Genomic DNA, 21,574 nt, shown 5'->3' with positions numbered 1-21,574 from the left:
TAATGTTTTCCTACTTTCCTTGATGAAAGAGTTGCTAATTTAGCATTAGGAGCTAAAATCAGCGAGATTTTTTTTTACGTTTTTTTATACTTTTACTTTCATATCCGAGGTAAATTCCAGAGCGTATACTTTTTCTCCTCTGACCCGAGCAGTGGCGATCCTAGAGTGATTTACTCTCTGGGCGAAACCCCCTGCTGGCGCCCCCCCCCCCCCCCCCCCCCCCCCCCCGCCCGTCTAGTTTTTTTTTTTCGGGGGGGTTTTTTTGGGGACCTTTTTTTTTTTGGACCGTTTTTTTTTTCGCACCCGCGCTCGTGTGCCCCCCCCCCCGCATTGGGCTCTGTATTAGCCAACAGAATGTTAACAGCTTTACATGGTCGTTTAAACATTTCTCGTCGTGTGTTGTACGTCGCGGACACGGCCCGTTATAAATTTGCTGTTACCAGAATGGCAATGATCAAGTCGTAATGTATTACTTAAGACTCTGTGTAATGTCATAATAGTGTAGTACTATGGTAGTAAAGTCTTTGATGACTAGTACAAAGTTCCGCTGGCGGGATTGTGCATATTATGGGGCTACGACAAGTTAGGCGCACACACACACACTGATGACGTCACCTGCGCAACTTTGGTATTGGGCTTCCCCATCCAAAATGTTCAACCCCCCCGCCCGTCTTGTTTTTTTTTTTATTTCGGGGGGGTTTTTTGGGGGACCTTTTGTTGGGGGGGGACCGTTTTTTTTTTTTTTGAGCCCGCGCTCGTGCCGCCCCCCCCCCCCCGCGATGCCGCCCCGGGCAGCTGCCCGGTCGGACCGCCCCCAGGACCGCCCCTGGACCTGAGTGAAGAATTTGAAGCTGTACAGCTTTTTAAAAAAAAAAAAAAAATTGTTAGATTTCTGTCCTCAAGAGCAAAACCAAACAATAAAACATATAAACAAATAAAACATGGCAGCACAGCTTAGATATGAGCGGTTGCAGCAAGGTAAGCTATACAGGATTCAATAAAAAGATCATGCTGGCATGACGTTCTTCGCCTCCTCCTTTATTCTGCATGTTGTGGGTTGTTTTTTTGTCACTCTGTCACTGATGCTTTTTAATGTGAGCTAACATCGTGTTAGCTTGAGCGCTAAGAGCACTGTAAATTCTGCATGCAGTCACTATAAAATGAGATAAAAGTGTGCGTATGTGTGTGTTACTTCATTTGGACTGATAATATCAGACTGGGCTTACCTGCTTCCAGACGCAACAGCAACAGTGCAGAGACATGAAGTGCAGCAACACAGCATCAGAGAGAGAGAGAGAGAGAGAGAGAGAGAGAGATGGTATTGATTAATTTTGTGTCCAGTGTTATCTTTCAAAATCCTTTGTTAAAGCTTTCAGAGAAAGATATCACACAAAGATGACATTTACAAGATGCACAATTCTATCAGACAGCTGAAAAAAAAACCCCACAAAACATCAGAAAAGGTTATCGAAAGCCATGATTCGTGTGTTTTTTCCTACTATTTTTAAAATGGCTTTGACGGAGGAGTAGCCAAACATGCCAATACCACTGATTCCTAAAATGCCATATTGAATCCAAACAGTAATTAGTGTAGTTGTGTAGTGGAGAGAGCGCAGAAATCTCTCTGACACTATCTTCTGCTCCACCGCGCAGATGGAAGATGGTAATTATCACTGTCTGCTACTCAGCCTCTCCATTTGCATTTAACCCAGATTTGAGGTCAACAGGAATCTCCACCCTGAGCCTTGCACCACACACACACACACACACACACACGCTAAGATAGGCATCTCAAATTTCACCTTCTTCACTCTTTCTACTTTCCTCCGATCTGCACTGAAACATATACACCAGTTACTCCGAGTCTGTGTTTCGCTGCAATCTGATCATTCAGCAGTCATGTGAAGTATCAGCGAAGACGTTCCTGTAGAACTCTGGCTCAAATGCGAAATTCGGGGGGTTCTTAGGAACTAAGACAAAGTCCTGATGTGATGACGGAGTAATAACCAAAAGAGAGGTTAAATAAAGAAAAACAAAAGAGCGGAAACAAGACAAAATGAAGAGAGAAAAGAAATGAAATGAAAAAGAAATTAAGCAAGTGGAAACTAAGAGAGACTAAAAAAGAGACTATACACATGAAAACTACAAAAGAGACTAAAAGACTAAAACTTAAAGAGAGACACCATGAGTGAAAGTGAAAAGAGAGACTAGAGAAAGCCTTAATAAGAGAGACTAAAAGTGACGAAATGGGAGAAATCTAAAAGAGAGAAAGGAGTGAAAACTAAGAGACTAATCGAGAGACAACATGGGTGAAAACTAAGAGACTACAAGACTGAAACTTAAAAGAGGCTTAAAGAGGAACAGCATATGCAAAAAGTAAGAAACTGAAAGAGACCATATGAGTGAAAACTAAGAGACTAAAAGAGGGACAATATATGCAAAAAGTAAGAAATGAAAGGAGAGACTAAAAGAGAGACTGAATGATTAAAAAAACTAAATGAGACGAAACGGGTGACCATGAAAAGGAAGACAATTAAAAGAGAGACTATATGAGTGAAAACTAAAAGAGAGACTAAAGAAGTGAAAACTGCAAAAGAGACTAAAAGACAAACTTAAGAGAGACTAAAAGAGAGACACCATGAGTGAAAGTGAAAAGAGAGACTAAAAGAGAGACTTAATGAGTAAGAGAGACTAACATAGACTAAATGGGAGAAATCTAAAAGAGAAATAAGTGAAAGCTACAAGAGAGACTGAAGAAAACTAAGAGACTAAACAAGAGACAACATGGGTGAAAACTAAAAGAGAGACTACAAGACTGAAACTTAAAGAGAGACTAAAAGAGGAACAATATATGCAAAAAGTAAAAAAAAACAAAAAGAGAGACTAAAGGAGAGATCAAATGAGCAAAAACTAAAAGAGAGACTAAATGTAGGAAACTGAGAGACTAAATTAGTTAAAACTACAAGAGAGATTAAATGAGTGAATACAAAGAGAGACTACACAAGACAAACGAGTGAAAACTAAAGGAGAGATGACGAGACTGAAACTTAAAAGAGATACATGAGTAAAACCTAAGACTAAATGAGTGAAAAGAGGGATTACATGAGTGAAAACTAAAGGAGAGACTAAAAGAAAGACTAAAAGAGAGACAAAATGAGTGAAAACAAAAACGAAGACAATTAAAAGAGACTAAAAGGGAGACTAAATGAGTAAAAATTAAAAGGAAGACAATTAAGAGAGACTAAAAGAGACTCTAAATGAGTAAAAACTAAGAGAGACTAAAAGTGTGAAACTGACAGACTAAATTAGTTAAAACTACAAGAGAGATTAAATGACTGAATACAAAGAGAGACTGCACAAGACAAAGGAATGAAAACTCAAGGAGGGATTACAAGATTGAAACTTAAGAGAGACAACATGAGTAAAAAGTAAGACACTAAACGAGTGAAAAGAGGGATTACATGTGTGTAAACTAAAGGAGTGACTAAAAGAAAGACAGAGAGACTAAATGAGTGAAAACAAAAAGGAAGACAATTAAGACAGACTAAATGAAAGACTAAAAGAGAGACAAAATGAGAAAAAAATGAGAGACAAAATGAGTGAAAACGAAAAGGAAGACAATTAAGAGAGACTAAAAGCGAGACTAAATGAGCAAAAACTAAGAGAGACTAAAAGTGTGCAACTGAGAGACTAAATTAGTTAAAATTACAAGAGAGATTAAATGAGTGAATACAAATAGAGACAACATGAGACAAATGACTGAAAATGAAAGGAGAGATTACAAGATTGAAACTTAAGAGAGACAACATAAGTAAAAAGTAAAAGACTAAATGAGTGAAAACTAAAGGAGAGACTAAAAGAAAGACTAAATGAGTGAAAATTAAAAGGAAGGCAATTAAGAGAGACTAAAAGCGAGACTAAATGAGCAAAAACTAAGAGAGACTAAAAGTGTGAAACTGAGAGACTAAATTAGTTAAAATTACAAGAGAGATTAAATGAGCGAATACAAAGAGAGACAACATGAGACAAATGAGTGAAAACGAAAGGAGAGATTACAAGATTGAAACTTAAGAGAGACAACATAAGTAAAAAGTAAAAGACTAAATGAGTGAAAACAAAAAGGAAGACAATTACGAGAGACAAAATGAGCGAAAGCTAAGAGAGACTAAAAGTGTGAAACTGAGAGACTAAATTAGTTAAAATTACAAGAGAGATTAAATGAGCGAATACAAAGAGAGACAACATGAGACAAATGAGTGAAAACAAAAAGGAAGACAATTACAAGAGAGACTAAATGAGTGAAAATTAAAAGGAAGACAATTAAGAGAGACTAAAAGCGAGACTAAATGAGCAAAAACTAAGAGAGACTAAAAGTGTGAAACTGAGAGACTAAATTAGTTAAAATTACAAAAGAGATTAAATGAGCGAATACAAAGACAGACAACATGAGACAAATGAGTGAAAACGAAAGGAGAGATTACAAGATTGAAACTTAAAAGCGAGACATGAGTAAAAAGTAAAAGACCAAATGAGTGAAAACTAAAGGAGAGACTAAAAGAAAGACTAAAAGAGAGACTAAATGAGTAAAAAAAAACTAAGAGAGACTAAATGAGTGAAAACAAAAAGGAAGACAATTACGAGTGACAAAATGAGCGAAAACTAAGAGAGACTAAAAGTGTGAAACTGAGAGACTAAATTCGTTAACGCTACGAGAGAGATTAAATGAGCGAATACAAAGAGAGATTAACAAGAGACAACACGAGTGAAAACTAAAGGAGTGACTACGAGACTGAAACTTAAAAGAGAGACAACATGAGTCAAAAGTAAGAGATGAAACGAGTGAAAAGCGAGATTGCGAGTGAGAACTACAAGAGAGATTAAAGAGACGACTGGAACAAAAATTAAAACTGAGACTATAAATGAGTGAAAACATAGCAGTACTGCAAAAAGATAAAACTATCGTGTGTGTGTGTGTGTGTAAGAGAGAGAGAGAGAGAGAGAGATTGTGTTGTGCGTGCATGAGGCAGCATTCTCTCCCTTTTCCTTTCCATGTTCTCTAATCAGACGCCAGATTACGTCCTCCCTTTCAGATACACAGTAATTACATCGCTATGTGAAACACACACACACACCTTCCTACAGCCTTGGCCCCACTGATCACATACAGACAGCAAAGACAAATTCTTTTCTAATAAACACGATGTTGTGTTCTGCTCCTGCGCAAGAGCAAAAGCAGAAGTTGTTAACTATCAGCGTCGAACCTGAGAGGTTATCCAAAGGTGTCCTAACCACACCACACCCCCTCCCCGACACCCACCCCCACCTGGGACTTCTCACAGTTGTTCAAGACTTCTTGTCGTCTCTGGTCCACTGGGAGAAGAGTGTAAAAGAGATAAATAAGCATAAAAAGAGGTGGGCTGGGGGGGGAGCCGTACACCAAGAATAACCGCTCTTTCAGCCGGGTGTTTATCAGCAACAGCTCGACTGGAGGCTACAGACGTTCACTCTGCCAGTGTTATGGCATGTTGTGTGTCCTATTCTGGAGATTGGCTCGTGATAACATCTCAATGGAGGGACAGGGACTGATAGACATCTCAGAGAGAGAGAGAAACAGTAAAAAAAAAACAAGTGATTCGAAGAATGAAAGAAAGAAAGTGATATCCAGGCTGTTTATAGAAGAAGAAGACGACGACGACGTCGGATTATTATCCAAAACGTTTAATATCAGTAATAATACCTCTGAAATAATAAAAAATAAACGCGATTATTATCATTATACCTTATAAGTATCAAGTAATAATGGCTCATAAAAATATTTCTCATCTCGTCTCGTCTCATTCTCTCTAGCCGCTTTATCCTGTTCTAAAACTAAAACATACTGTATTTACGATAGTGTTTATTTTTTTTTTACATTCATATTTTATATCGAGAGATTTTTTTTAATTAGAATAACTACATATTATAATTATCATAACTGTCACTTCAAATACGACGTGAAGCTCTGGGATCCTGCGAAGTCTTGCTAACACACACACACACACACACACACACATAGAGTGTCTCATTATCTGGTGCTGTGCCATCACACCATCAAAGGAGTTTTGATAGGAGCCGAGTGACCGTTTGAGTCGGGCCCCTCCGTGTGTCCGGAGTGTGAGACCTCTGACAGTGTGAAAGTGTGTGAACGAGTGTGAAATAGCGTGAAAGAGTGAGACAGTGTCAGTGTGCCAGTGTAGCCGAGCTCCTCATTGTTTAAATCCGCAGGCTTATCAACACACACCTTCAGCTGCTTCATTTCAGTTGTGAATGAGAGAAAGAGGTGCTGTTATTACTTCTGCAGCGTTGCTACTGATCCATGTGTGTTTGTGCGTCTGGGTACATGTGTCTCTGTGTGTGTGTGTGTGTGTGTGTGTGTGTGAAGACTTTGTGTGCTGATGTAATTGCGTTCTAGCCGAGCAGTCATCCGTTCTCTGTGTAAAACAGCTACAGGCTCCTTAATCAGGCTGCCGGGTGTGTGTGTGTGTGTGTGTGTGTGTGTGTGTGTGTGTGTGTGTGTGTGAGAGAGAGAGAGAGGAGCCCGGGCCGGAACAAAAACAACCCTGCACGCCACACACACAAACACCTGTTCAGCATTGATAGCAGATGCCATTCAGTGAGCAGGACAAAACCGGGAGCGGAATTAAAAAAACGCAAGCATCACCAACTTCTTATTATTTACTGCCAGATGAACTAGTATAATACCGAGCTCTGTTTGACAACCTCGTAATTACACTTTTTTTCCCCCCTTTTTATTATTTTTGCATCATTTTCTCCTTCTATCTCTCACTCTTTCTCATGCCAGACACATACCTGCTCACTTTTCCATGATGGGATTGGACAGTTTTATTCTCATTTCCTTTTAATTCCTCTGAAAGAAGAAAAACAATGCTGCGTGTTACACGTCGCGTCATTTGCGTCAGTCCCCCCCCCCGCATAATTGATTGGCATTAGGCTGCAGCTCAGGTAATTACACGGCGCTGGGGCAGAGCTGCGGTTTGAAATAAAAACGTGAATTATTTTAGGAGCCGTTTGGTTTCTGCGGGATTCTTTATCGTCTCTGCTCTCGTCTGAGGCGCGGGAATTCAGTCGACGTACGGTACAATTCCGAGCTCACAAAAGACAACACCTTTGAACGTGAAGTTTTTAGGTTTTCTGGGGTTTTTTTCATGACACGTTAGCGTCTCATGCAACCACTTTTCGATGACGTACACGGATTCTGAAAGGATGCGTCGACATCCAGTCGTCTTTAAATCTGTGGGAATCTCTGAAAACGTCTCTTTCCTGATGAGATGCCTTCAGCTAAATAATTTACATAAATGCATCTGATTGGCTGAAGAAAAAAAAAAAAACGATGACGTGTTTAGACCACCCATCTGCGATATAATACTAATAAATACCAGAATATTTATCTGCTTAACGTCTAATTATATCATGAATACAATGATATATATAATGAAAATGGTCACAACAACAACCTGTATAAACATTGAACAAGGAAAATAATAAGGTAAATTCAATATAACATTTATTATTATTATTATTATTATTATGTTTTTCTGGGGGGCAGCACGGTGGTGTAGTGGTTAGCACTGTCGCCTCACAGCAAGAAGGTCCGGGTTCGAGCCCCGTGGCCGGCGAGGGCCTTTCTGTGTGGAGTTTGCATGTTCTCCCCGTGTCCGCGTGGGTTTCCTCCGGGTGCTCCGGTTTCCCCCACAGTCCAAAGACATACAGGTTAGGTTAACTGGTGACTCTAAATTGACCGTAGGTGTGAATGTGAGTGTGAATGGTTGTCTGTGTCTATGTGTCGGCCCTGTGATGACCTGGCGACTTGTCCAGGGTGTACCCCGCCTTTCGCCCGTAGTCAGCTGGGATAGGCTCCAGCTTGCCTGCGACCCTGTAGAACAGGATAAAGCGGCTACAGATAATGAGATGAGATGAGATGAGATGAATATCGTGAAGAATAAAAGTTGTAAAAAAAAAGTACAAAAAAAATCTAAAAGTTTTGTTGAGAAAAAAATATTTTTTTTTACATTGTATAAAACAAATATAATTTAAATGAAATCAAATATATAAGATCTATATTTTTAAAGCAAGAAAATCCAACCATTTAATTGTTTCATGGACAGAATGAAAAATGAAAACGGTAAAAAAGTTAAAATAAATAAATATTAAAATTAAAAAAAAGAAAAACTGACTTGTAAAAATGTTGTAAAAAAATTTTAATGATGTATATTTTTAAAAATATGAAAATAATAAATGTATTTTAAAAATCTATAATTTGTAGAAATATTTAATCAGGAAAATAATGTAAATTTTTAAATATATATATATACATATACATATATATATATATATATATATATATATATATATATATATATAATTTATTATAGAAAGTTTAAAAAGCTATTTTATGAATCTACGTTTTACTCATGAGTAACAACACAGGTGTTCAGGATTTTCTTTTTTAAAATACAAGTTTATCGCAATTAAAAAAAAAATGTCCGTCTGTCTGTCTGTCTGTCTGTCTGTCTGTCTGTCTGTCCAGTTTTTCCCCCTTTCACTCGTACTCGATCTCCAAACCTGTCATTACATGTCAAGTCCACTCTACCTCTGAGGATCTCGTTCATGTAATCAAATGATGACATCAAACAAAATGGCCACCTAGGACCTCTTATCTGAGCCAGAGCACAAACACGCAGCTCCTTCCACACACGTATACACACACACACACACACACACACACACTCTCAGCGACACGTGCATGCTCGCTCTGACTGATAGTGCTCCTCTAAAACCCATCTGGCCTGGAGATGTAATAAAATTGACATATTGATTTGGATGAAATTTACGAATGCCTGTTTTATAAAGTCCATCTCCAAAGCGGAGGCCTCTCCGCGCTGCTGCCATTTTTCCCCCAAATGGATCAATTACGTGCCCACGTAATCCAGTTACCTGTGAAATCCGCACATAGTTCGCCCATTCCCACCACTCTGCAGCCTCGCACACACTTACACACTCTGTCGAGCTGAACTGATGTCAGCGAGGTTGTCGCTCGATCTCTCACATTAATGAGTGACTCCAGCGAAGGCCCGAGTATTATATGTATGTGTGTGTCACGCAGAGCAATCTGGATCTTGCCGAGAAGCTACTAGGATGCGTTTGGAAAGTTGCAAGCGGACATTTTGGATTCAGAAACGCACCTACAGATAATATTTCACGCTCAGACACTCGGTTGCACTGGATGCGTTGTAAATATCCCAGGTTTTGTGAATACTAGTACTGTGTTACATAACCCTCAGACAGAGTTAGGGTCGTATCTTACTGGGCTGCGACTAGTTGGAGACACAACAATTGCGATAAAATATGCAAATTAGCAAAAATTTTCACTTGGAATCATACTGAATTGATATTCGCGTATTTTACCGCAATTGTGTTTCCAAATAGTCGCAGGCTGTCGCAGCCCGGCTTTCCCTCGGCAGGCAGGGAAGTAGAGGAAGCCTCACGGAAACTGACTTGAGAAGGGTTCGCGACGGCTTTGCGACCCCAGCGACGCATTTGCGGCTATTTTGAGAGAAATTTTGTCGCACGAATTTTTTGAACATGTTCAAAATTTCAGCGACGAAGGAGCAACACTTTGCGACTCATGCGAGGAAATTGAGAAGCCCCGCGAATGTTTCAAAACACTTTTGAAACTCTCTCGCGAATGACGTTCGCAATTTGTTGCAAGCTGTCGCAGCCCAGTGAGATACTAGCTTTATTCTTCCTTCACAAAGCTGACTGGTCAGCAGTTCTAGCGTTTCTATAGCGACAACTTACCCACAACTCGATATAGGAGGTTTTCCGCGATGTTTGGTGAGCGCTCGTGGGCGGAGTTTTCAGTGTTAGTGATTTGGAAAACGCGCGGAAAATGTTCATGCTTTTCGGTTTCTTGGAATCAATCTACTTTTTGTTTGTTTGTTTTTAAAGCCCGTTCCACAATATTAAACATATTACGATGAAATAACGATGCATTTGGCTGTCGAGTAATCTCCAGAAGGACTTTTTCCATGGAATATCCTGCATATCTTAAAAGAAAAAAAACCCGCTTGTGGTCTGCTTGAAATCATAATTTCGCTTGGCGCTGCTCGAATTCAGCAACAGATTCAAGACAGGAGGTGTGGCTTGCGATATTTAAACAATTTGCATTGTCAATATAGCTCTGGTTTGATTCGTAGATTTACTTTTTAACAGATTTATCCTGTTAGGTTACATAAAAATGGAATAGTTGAGTCATATCATTGAACGATTTGCAGTTGAAACGATGTGAACCTGATAACCGATAGCTAAAATTTACCGCTGTGTCCACGAGATCAGCCTCATAGCTGAGCAAAACAAATTTCCGACACCTGATGTGTTTTGTCTGATTGAAAATGAGAGGAAATTGTGTGTGTGTGTGTGTGTGTGTGTGTGTGTGTGTGTGTGTGTGTGTGTGTGTATTTATTCTATCCACATTCACTGGATATGAGCAGTCGCGCGCTCTGATTGGCGACTCTACTACTAGGATATCAGCTCATATACCGTGAGTAGAGAAAACCAAAATGGCGTAGCGTGTTGCTGAACCAACCGAGGACGAAATAAAAACTCAACAAGAAAACAAAACCCCAAAAAATAAAAAAAGCAACAAAATATGGAATAAAAGTATTTGATGGTAAGAACGTACCTCTTTTTACATTTTCAAGAATGACTATTATTTTCGCATTTTTCACAAATTGCTCCTGTCGTTTCGCCGGTTTGTTAAGCGGAAATGATTTTGTCGGACGTTCTGCGTAAAGTTTTTATTGATCGAATTTGCAAAAAAATAAAAATGCTCAGTTTCTCAAAATCCAGTGAATGTGGATCGAATAAAACAGTTATTCCACTCAATCTTGTCGTACACGGTTTCTAGCTAACAGCTCACGTACGACTCGATTTCGTGGAATAACTGTTAATTAAATGTTTTTTTTTCATCGAGTATCATTCAAAAATGAGAGCAAATCGTGTGTAGTTGTCTCATCTCATCTCATCTCATTATCTCTAGCCGCTTTATCCTTCTACAGGGTCGCAGGCAAGCTGGAGCCTATCCCAGCTGACTACGGGCGAAAGGCGGGGTACACCCTGGACAAGTCGCCAGGTCATCACAGGGCTGACACATAGACACAGACAACCATTCACACTCACATTCACACCTACGCTCAATTTAGAGTCACCAGTTAACCTAACCTGCATGTCTTTGGACTGTGGGGGAAACCGGAGCACCCGGAGGAAACCCACGCGGACACGGGGAGAACATGCAAACTCCACACAGAAAGGCCCTCGCCGGCCCCGGGGCTCGAACCCGGACCTTCTTGCTGTGAGGCGACAGCGCTAACCACTACACCACCGTGCCGCCCCGTGTGTAGTTGTGGTAAAAAAAAAAAAAAAAAAATCAAAAATCATTACAACTGTAATGCATCACAAATCAAATCACCCATTTTGTTTCAATAAATATGAATGACTCGTGATGAGTTCTAGTTTTATTGATTTTTTTTTCCTGTTTAGCATAGGGTGACCAGACGTCCCGGTTTTACCGGGACAGTCCCGATTTGAGGTTGTGTGTCCCGAGTCCCGACAAAAGTCTGTCGGGACACGGATATGTCCCGGTTTTCGCCACTCGCGACGTTTGCGACTGAGCAGCGTGGGAATCATTAGCGGAGAAATGTCTTTATTTACTATTCTGATGAATTGACAGGAATCGCAAACTTTCCTGGTTACTGCCCCCTGGCCCTGTGGCATGGGTGTTTATTTAGCCACATTATTCCAGACAACAGAACGTGTTGCCATCTCATCTCATTATCTCTAGCCGCTTTATCCTGTTCTACAGGGTCGCAGGCAAGCTGGAGCCTATCCCAGCTGACTACGGGCGAAAGGCGGGGTACACCCTGGACAAGTCGCCAGGTCATCACAGGGCTGACACATAGACACAGACAACCATTCACACTCACATTCACACCTACGGTCAATTTAGAGTCACCAGTTAACCTAACCTGCATGTCTTTGGACTGTGGGGGAAACCGGAGCACCCGGAGGAAACCCACGCGGACACGGGGAGAACATGCAAACTCCACACAGAAAGGCCCTCGCCGGCCCCGGGGCTCGAACCCAGGACCTTCTTGCTGTGAGGCGACAGCGCTAACCACTACACCACCGTGCTGCCACGTGTTGCCATGCAACAATAAAATAAACATTAACTGGCGCGAATGTTCTTTGTCTAGCAGCAGTCATGCCGCAGCAATTATGCCGAAAAGAAAATGTACCTTTTCCAAAGGTTTACAGGGCACCTACCCCTTCCTCCGAGAGGTGCAGAACAATGCGCACGAAGCCTACTGCGCACACTGTAAGTGTTCCTTCTCCGTAGCCCACGGTGGTAATGCCGATATACATACAGGATCACATTAAAACAGCTAAACACAAGCGAGGCTACTTTTCCGACTGGAAAAGATTCACTCTTCTTGTAAATATATGGTACGTAGGCTAATGCATTTTGTTTAGGGTGGGTGGATTGACAGTCGCCTTAGCTTTGTTCCTGTGCTTTGTTCTTGTACTGAATTGAGTAGCCTAAATGCTGTGCGCTCCTGTGGGGGCTTTCCTCAGGCTGTCGCCCCTCTCCTCTTTTATTGCTGTTTTGTTTGAGTATATATTCTCAAATCACTTGTCTCTCTTTTGTTTCTGTTTAACATACCATTCTGACAGTTTGGCCATATTGCTGTGTTGAACAGCTTCCATTAAAAAGTGTTCACTTTTGTACACATCTTCTTGCTTTATTCATTCAGTTGTGGGGAATGGTTAGTAAGGTTGATTCTGACCTAGGCTATGTTGAGGTCACATATCTACTTTTTAAGTTCATGCTATAGTGCATACAATTTTAGAGAGATAGCCTACATGTGCATATGCATTCTTCTTGGTGTTCTCACAAACAGGTGAAATAAATCAGTTTAAATTTGGCCTATGGACATAGCCTGGCCTATTCTCAGCCATTACAAAATCTGTTGTCTGACCATAATTTAACTGATCTGTATACCACTGTGCTACTAGATAACAAAATGCCTGTTTGTTTTATTTCATGTGAGATTTTGATAAATATGAGCTTCAACAAAATGATAAGAGCACCTCTCTGAGTGTCACGTTTACGTAAAAAAAAAAAAGGTGTGCGTGCACAAGCATGGTCGCGCACAAAAGTGTCCCGGTTTCAGACTAGGGAAATCTGGTCACCCTAGTTTAGCAGAAAGCAAAGAGGTGGATTGCTTTAGGAATCGCTTCTCGGGGATGAAAGAAAGAAGAAAAGGGGGAAAAAATTAAAAAGGCGGGGGGAAAAACGTTCTCGATCTTATTCTCTACACTTCAGTGGATAACATGTGGTTCAGTTACAGCGTACATAACTCTCCTTCTCTCCGTGTGTGTGTGTGTGTGTGTGTGTGTGGAGTGCTGAAACTCACTCACACTGAACAATCTGTGTGTGAAACGCTTGTCAGGTAGAGCACGACCCAGGCAGTGGAGTGACTCCTCTGAAAGGGCTCCAGTAAAAGCATAATGGAGGAGTGTAGCAAGATAAAGAGTGTGTGTTCAAGTTTGACTTGGTGTGTGTGTGCGCAGCTGACATCTTTCTGCAAGAAAAACACCTCTGATGTGTCACGTCGCTGTAAAACTTGTGGCTAGCTGAGTTCACAGTAGGGAGCGAGGTGTGACTGTGACCATTACAGGCCCCTCACGACGCAAATATTGAAGGAAATAACAGTTCAAGAAGAAAAAAAAAATGAAGGGTTTCGTCATCCAGGTTGAGCTCGGTTTATCAGCCGTGTACGCTCGTGTTTACAAATTAAACAAACCTCCTTTATTATTTTTTTGGCTGTTTAATTCAGCTGTGTAGCAGCTACTAGCGCGCCATGTTATAATAAGATTAGCGAAAGCACCTCTGCTGTTTCATAGTCAATGACAGCTAATGTGTAACTAGCCTGGCGAAACCCTGCCGCTAGCAATAATGATCACCGTGAGTGACTCTCTCTCTCTCTCTCTCTCTCTCTCTCTCTCTCGTTCTCGTTCTCTCTCTCTCTCTCTCCTGTAATCAGTCTGAGCTGATGATGAGCACTTGTGTAATTAAGATGGTGGATGTTGGGAGGAAGAGCCATCAGCGTCTCTCTCTCTCTCGCTCTCTCTCTCTCTCTCTCTCTGTGACAAGCTTCAGCGTCTTAACCTGAACAAGTCGCAAGACAAAAGCCCCCCCCACACACACACACACCATAACCAGGAGGACTAATTTCCAGACCAGGTAAGAAATCCATGGAATCAACTCTCAATAATGAGGTCATCAAACATGCTTTTCGGTTGCCAAGTTCCACAAAATAGCACTGACGCTGAACCCATTTGTCCTGTTTTTAGCTTCGAGATGGCAGCAAACCTCATGGGTCACGTGACTACAACAACGTGATCCACTCATCACGATAAACGATGAGTAATGGTTTTACGGCCACTTCGACAATATTAAACAACGGCAGAGTCAAACCGCAAACGGCAAATCTTGTCGTCTTCCGCCACCGTTTTTCTTTTCTCTTTAAACGGATGATTTTTTTTTTCTCGTCTTGTGACGCTGCCGTTTATGGATGCTCAGATCTAAATATTCCGCTGTGATGCATCAGACTCATGGATTAAAATACATCAGGGGATCGGGGAGGGGGGATCAGATGTCAAAGCTGATACAGTACCACGGTTTTAGGTCAGTGACTAGCTCCGGTATCAAGTCAGCAAAAAAAAAAAAGAATGAATACGTCAGTAAATAAATACAAACGAGCAAGTTGGCAAGCAAGCAAACCAATAAATAAATAAATGAGGAGCGAAAATAAAACGAGTCTGCGAAAAAAAATGCAATAAATAATGAACAGACAAGGATCCAAATAAAAACAATGAATGAATGAATAATATATATATATTTTTAAAATAAATAAATAAATTACGAAAGATTGACAAATATACAAGCAGATAAGCAAGCAAACAAATAAATAACAGAATTTGTGTTCATACAAATAATCCGATCCATCAAAAGCAAATAAATACATAAAATAAATGAATGACGGAAAGTAAAATATAAATAATAAACAGACAAGCAAGCAAACCAGTCTTTTTCTGGGGGATTGATGATACATACACCAACCCCTCTCTCTCTCTCTCTCTCTCTCAGCAACATGTTAATCGAGCTACTTCTATCCATGAAATGGGACTCGCGTTTACATTTTCCATATTAAACTAAAAAGTAAATTCTCAATAATATAAGCATTTTTTTTTCCTGAACAGGACTTCTTAAAAAACAACAACAAAAAAATCTCTTCTGCATTTCTTTCAGTCGTCAAAGTGAGCAGCTCCGAGCTCGAGGACAGCTTGAGTATTTTGCAAACACTTTGTGCGTGCCTGCTGAGGGAAGGGGCGTCGCGTCCGGATGGCAATCGCGCGTTCTCGGAGCCTCGACGGTGGCGCGTTTTATAAATTACCTCATCAGAGGCTGAAATTAACACTGATTCTTGCAGGCAATTTCTCCATTTCCAATGCTAATTACGTTTTTCTCTCGCTCTCGCTTTACTTTTAAATTCCGTACCACCTGTTTAGGAGAAGACATCTTAGGCAGCGCAGACGCATTTAATCACAATTTTAATTAACCGGCGTGTAGATGTGAAAAAGAAGTAATTATAATGCAGATGAAGGACGGCGTTTTTGTTTTTTTTCACATTAAATTGTTTTGTTTCGTCGTTATGTTGATTGCATAAATAGTGACAGAGAACAGTTTTTATCTACTGTAATTTCGTAATTGTTTTGCAAAAAAAATGGATTGACTGACTTCATCTGTTTGCAAATTGTTTAATTCGGTTAACCCTGTAACTGCCGCGATGCTCCGGAGATGCCGAAGCATCCCAAGTTCCTGCTCGAGCAACGAGACGATTCTAGTTAAGTAAATGGAACTGGATGGAATGAAATGATGGGTTGAGGTGATTCACTGCTGGATGGAAAACCAGATTGTGGTTCCGTCATACAACAAGACACTTTCAGGTGAGAATTTAGTTGTTGGTGGAGTTTGGTGTCTTTGGATTTTATGTCCAAGATTATTGAAGCATGTATAAATCCACAGCTCAAGCATGGAATGATCCGGTTCTGAGTTTTCCGCTTATTATTCTGCTTATTGGCGGGGCAGTGGTTTGGAGTGTCGCCTCACAGCAAGAAGGTTCTAGGTTCGAACCCTTCCATGTGGAGTTTGCATGTTCTCTTCATGCCTGTGTGGTTTTCCTCAGGGTTCTCCGGTTTCCTCCAACAGTCCAAAGACATGCGGATTAGGTGGTGTTTACATTAGACCGTATCTGTATCGTTTTCGTTGCAGATGCACTGTCCGTGCACATTAAAACGCCGGAAAACGACTCCACAGGCGGAACAGTTTGAATCCGCCAGGGCTCACGTATTCAACCCAGTACGTATCTGATCCGGTGCTGTGTAAACATTGAGGAACGAGGATACGCAGTGCTGAGCTCTAGCTGACGTCGTCATTGGACAACGTCACTGTGACATCCACCTTCCTGATTCGCTGGCATTGGTCATGCCACGTTGGTCATGTGAATGAGCAATACAGGAAGTGTGTTGAGGAAGTCATTAAGTGAATGAGCAATACAGGAAGTGTGTTGGTTACCGTAGCACTAAATAGTCTTGTTGTAATCGCACAAAACGGCCGTTCTGCTAGGTGAAGAGTGTACCGAACACTGTTAGATCCTTCTAGCATAAACACGAAGGCCATACACGGTGTAAAAAAGGCGTCATTGTAGTACCAGTACCGCCGATAACAGACTGGCATACTTCATTTTTTACAACGACATCCTTCCACTTGCAAGTGGTGAGTGACTTGCGCATGCCCGATATGCACTGGGATCATGTGACGTGACGTCTAATTAGTCATGTGATTAGCGTATCCGTGTATTGGCGTTGCTGTGTGCACAGGGAACGGTTTTGTTGTGGGCACAGAAATTTTGTGTGTGTCGTTTTAAAAATGTTAATCTGATGATCCGCTGATTCAAAATAATGTAAACAGGGCCTTAGTCAACTGGCTACTCGAAATTGCCCATAGGTGTGAATGCGAGTGTGAACGGTGGTTGTTGTTGTTGTGTAGCCCTGTGATAGACCGTCCAGGGTGAACCCTACCTCTCACCCGAAGTCAGCTTGGCTCCAGGTTCCCTCATGACCCTGATGGAAAATAATCAACGACACGTTGGATCTACACAAAGCACATCCTACATTTTATTCCTCTTCTTATAGTTGTAAAAGTTGCTTCCTGTTCTCACTTACTTTGCTGGAAGTGTCTAAAGATGTCGATCCATCATTGTTTTCTTCTATAAGAGGTTGATATTCAGACGAAAAAAACTGCAGCTTTGTCATGTTACTAATAAACCACAAAGCAGAAACTCCTCAATTCAGTAAACTTTCAAGCTTCAAAGCTTGGAAATGTCTCCTCCTTATCCGCTTTGTTTCGGATTGCGTTTTCTCAAGAGCAAGAACGATACGACGATCGAACCCTCCAGCTGAAATGTGGCTCTGTTCAGCGATAACGAAACTGTCCCACCATCTCCGACCTTTAACTCACTTTATGCTGCATGTTGGATGTGGACAGAAATGGGAAGAAAAATAATATGTGTGAATGCGAGAAGAAAAATAAGGATGGAATATCTTCCAAGCATTTGAACAGACTTCTCCAATGTTTGTTTGAGAGAAAAAGCAAAGAAGAGAGACCCTCCGAGTGGCAGTTAATGAAAGCCCAAGTTAAGCAGCTTCACGTTCCTCCACTCTGCACTTAAAGGATTTCTGAATGCTGTACAATGAACTCGCTGAATGCTCGCGAGTGTTGCCGAGACAGAATTGGAGCAGCAGTGAAAGTTTTATCCCTTTAGGATGGCAAGCTACAGTAGAGTGAAATATTCAACAGAAAGAGCTCTCGGGATTTTTATCCATGTTCAGTCAATGTCGCATGGTGTTGAAACATCTGGTAGGAAATATCGTCAATCGGTCAGGGTGTGTTTGGTGTCCAGAGTAATCAGTTGTAGCTTCCAGTACCAGTCAAAAGTTTGTACACACCTACTCACTCTGTATTTTGACTATTTTCTACATTGCAGAACATCCATCCATCCATTATCCGTAACCGCTTATCCTGTGCAGGGTCGTGGGCAAGCTGGAGCCTATCCTAGCTGACTATGGGCGAGAGGCAGGGTACACCCTGGACAAGTCGCCAGATCATCGCAGGGCTGACACATAGAGACAAACAACCATTCACACTCATGTTCACACTGACGGTCTATTTTTTTTTAGAGCCACCAATTAGCCTAACTTGCATGTCTTTCGACTGTGGGGGAAACCGGAGCACCCACGGGAAGAACATGTAAACTCCACACAGAAAGGCCCCTGTCGGCCACTGGGCTTGAACCCAGAACCTTGTTGCTGTGAGGCGACAGTGCTAACCACTACACCACTGTGCCACCCTGTAGCGAAGCAAAAGAAGAGTCACCTTATCCTGCCTTGCACCTACAGGATACCAAGCCTGCACCTTGACCACAACACCAAAGAGCCATACCAACAGGCTTGTTGGTATGGCAGTCAGAGCACATACTCAACTGTAGCGACGGGCAGTCCGTCCCACTGCCTTCCCTTTAAGGAGGCGTACCCATGCGCTTCATGCACACAGGCATCCCTCACGCATCCCCCAGCCATACTTCTCCCATACCAGGGTGCCCGACACACTCATGCTTCACCCATCCCTGGGGTCCTTTGCACAGGGGCCACCTATCCTGGGGGTCCCTCCTAATGCTCACACATAGGGCACACCTCCGATAGCCTCCTGGCAAGCCATCCCACTTCTGACACCATTTGTAGTGAAACAGGAGAACAGTCACCTTATCCTGCCTTGAACCCAGGTCGACAGGATACCAAACCTGCACCTGACCACAAAGAACCAGGCTTGTTGATATGAAAGTCAGAGCACATGCTCAACTGTAGTGATGGGCACTCCGTCAGATGGAATTATATGGTAAACAAAAAAGTGTTGTAGAAAACAAAATATTTCATATGTTAGATGCTTCAAAGTATCCAGCGTTTACCTTGATGACGCTTTGCAAACCATCAGCATTATCTTAACCAGCTTCATCAGGTAGTCACCTGGAATGCTTTTCAATTAACATGTGTGCCTCGTCAAAAGTTAATTAGTGGACGAGTTTCTTGCCTTCTTAATGCGTTTGAGATCAAACAGTAAATAGTAAACTAGATAGAGATGGTGACTAAAGTCGCAGGAATTTGCACTAGCTGACTTTTATCAATTGAAGGTCAATGTGAAGGTCATTTTGCTGAACAAAATAAAAAAAAAACTGATTGAAAAAAACATGAAAATTGACAGTGATTGAAAAAAAGCCTGTTTTTCGTGGCTCATTCTGGTTCGGTGATCCAGATCAGTACCAAAAGTCATAGCAACATAATTCAGCCCGAAGCTATTCTTCATGTGAAATTTGGTGATGATTGGTTGAAAACTGAGGGAGCGTCCTAAAAAACATTCAGAGAATAATAATAATAATAAGAAGAAAGTAGAAAGATCCTGAGTGAGAGGAACAGTTTGCGCTACCGCTGCTAGCGCAAATTAATAATAATAATACAGTATAGCGGGTGGCACGGTGGTGTAGTGGTTAGCGCTGTCGCCTCACAGCAAGAAGGTCCGGGTTCAAGCCCTGTGGCCGGCGAGGGCCTTTCTGTGCGGAGTTTGCATGTTGTCCGCGTGGGTTTCCTCCGGGTGCTCCGGTTTCCCCCACAGTCCAAAGACATGCAGGTTAGGTTAACTGGTGACTCTAAATTGACCGTAGGTGTGAATGTGAGTGTGAATGGTTGTCTGTGTCTATGTGTCAGCCCTGTGATGACCTGGCGACTTGTCCAGGGTGTACCCCGCCTTTCGCCCGTAGTCAGCTGGGATAGGCTCCAGCTCACCTGCGACCCTGTAGAACAGGATAAAGCGGCTAGAGATAATGAGATGAGATGAATACAGTATAGCCCTATTCCACACCAGAACTGTAGTAATCCATACATATTACATCAAGCACCACTTGATGTAATTAATAAAAGTCTATTAATTAATAACAATAAAGAAATACACTGAATTAGAAGGTGTGTCCTTCGAATAAACAAAACAAAATGAACAAATAAATAAATCCAAACTCGGGGCTCTATCTTGGACAACCACTGGATACAAGGTAAAACGCCAGACACCATTTTTCCAATCTTCAACTCTCCAGTTTTGGTGAACATATCCTCACTGTATCCTCAGATTCATTCACCGTCACCGGAGATGCTTTTCTGCTTACCACGGTTGTAGAGAGTGCTTATTTGAGTAACATATATATTTATTCTATCCACATTCACTGGATATGAGCAATCGAGCGCTCTGACTGATTGGCTACTCTACTACTAGGCTATCAGCTCATATACCATGAGTAGAGAAAAACAAAATGGCGGCGCGTTTGTTGCTGAACCAACCGAGGACGAAATAAAACCTCTACTTGAAAACAAAACCCCCCAAAATACAAAAAAAAGCGCAACAAAATATGGAGTATTGTCCATGACAAATGATTTTGTCGGACGTCTCATATCGAGTTTTTATTTAAAGTAAAAATAAAAATGCTCCGTTTCTCAAAATCTAGTTATTCCACTCAATCTCGTCCGACATGGCTTATAGCCATCAGCTCATATCCGGCTCGTTTTTGTGGAATAATTGTTAAATTTTCCTGTCACTAGTTCCTGAAACCTACCCATTCTCCTCTGACCTCTCCTCTCTTGTTAACTGCCGCTCGCTGGATATTTTTTTCCCCCTCTACATCATTGTGCATCAACTCTACAGACTGTTCCGTGTGAAAATCCCAGAACATCAGCAGTTTTTTGAAAACGCTCAAAACAGCCCGTCTGGCACCAACGACCAAGTGACGGAGTCGCACAGTCATTTTTCTCCCCGTTCGTTCTGATGTTTGATGTCAAGCGCTTGACCCGTAGATGATTTTAGGATTTACGCCAATAACGATAGCGATGTATCAGTGTTTCCGTCTCATGTGATGGTCTACATGAAGCATGATGACTCGTTCTAAGGGACTCTGGATGGAAAGAATGATGACATGGTTGCACGGAAAGACGAGCAAATCGTGCGTGCTGAGGGAGAACTGCACGTGTTACACTTTCCTCCGACACAATAAGACACTTCTGGAACTCTTTGACACCTATACACTTGAGACGTACAGGATACGAATCGAATTATTCTACATCGCACTCACACACGTGTAAACAAGTTTTATTGGCCTACTGACTAACTTTCACCTACACAGACACTTTCTGATTAATTTTACAACCTCCACAGGAGGTGACACACACACACACACACGAAAGGTTCAACTGTGCCTTAATAACTATGAGAGGGAATTCTGAGTGAGAGGAAGATGAA

At 41.6% G+C, this 21,574-nt stretch overlaps 1 long non-coding RNA gene across 1 annotated transcript in view; it reads right to left on the bottom strand.

The window, feature by feature from the left end:
* Positions 1 to 6,849: 6,849 nt before the first annotated feature.
* LOC132884827 (uncharacterized) overlaps positions 6,850 to 21,574 on the bottom strand; it is a 38,489-nt gene continuing 23,764 nt past the window's right edge. Inside the window, exon 3 of the long non-coding RNA XR_009654495.1 lies at positions 6,850 to 6,907. This is a non-coding gene — a long non-coding RNA (uncharacterized LOC132884827). The remainder of the gene's footprint in view (positions 6,908 to 21,574) is intronic.

The sequence above is a fragment of the Neoarius graeffei genome, chromosome 4 (assembly GCF_027579695.1).
Source record: "Neoarius graeffei isolate fNeoGra1 chromosome 4, fNeoGra1.pri, whole genome shotgun sequence".
Lineage (NCBI taxonomy): Eukaryota > Metazoa > Chordata > Actinopteri > Siluriformes > Ariidae > Neoarius > Neoarius graeffei.
This window is presented reverse-complemented; position numbering and strand designations above follow the sequence as displayed.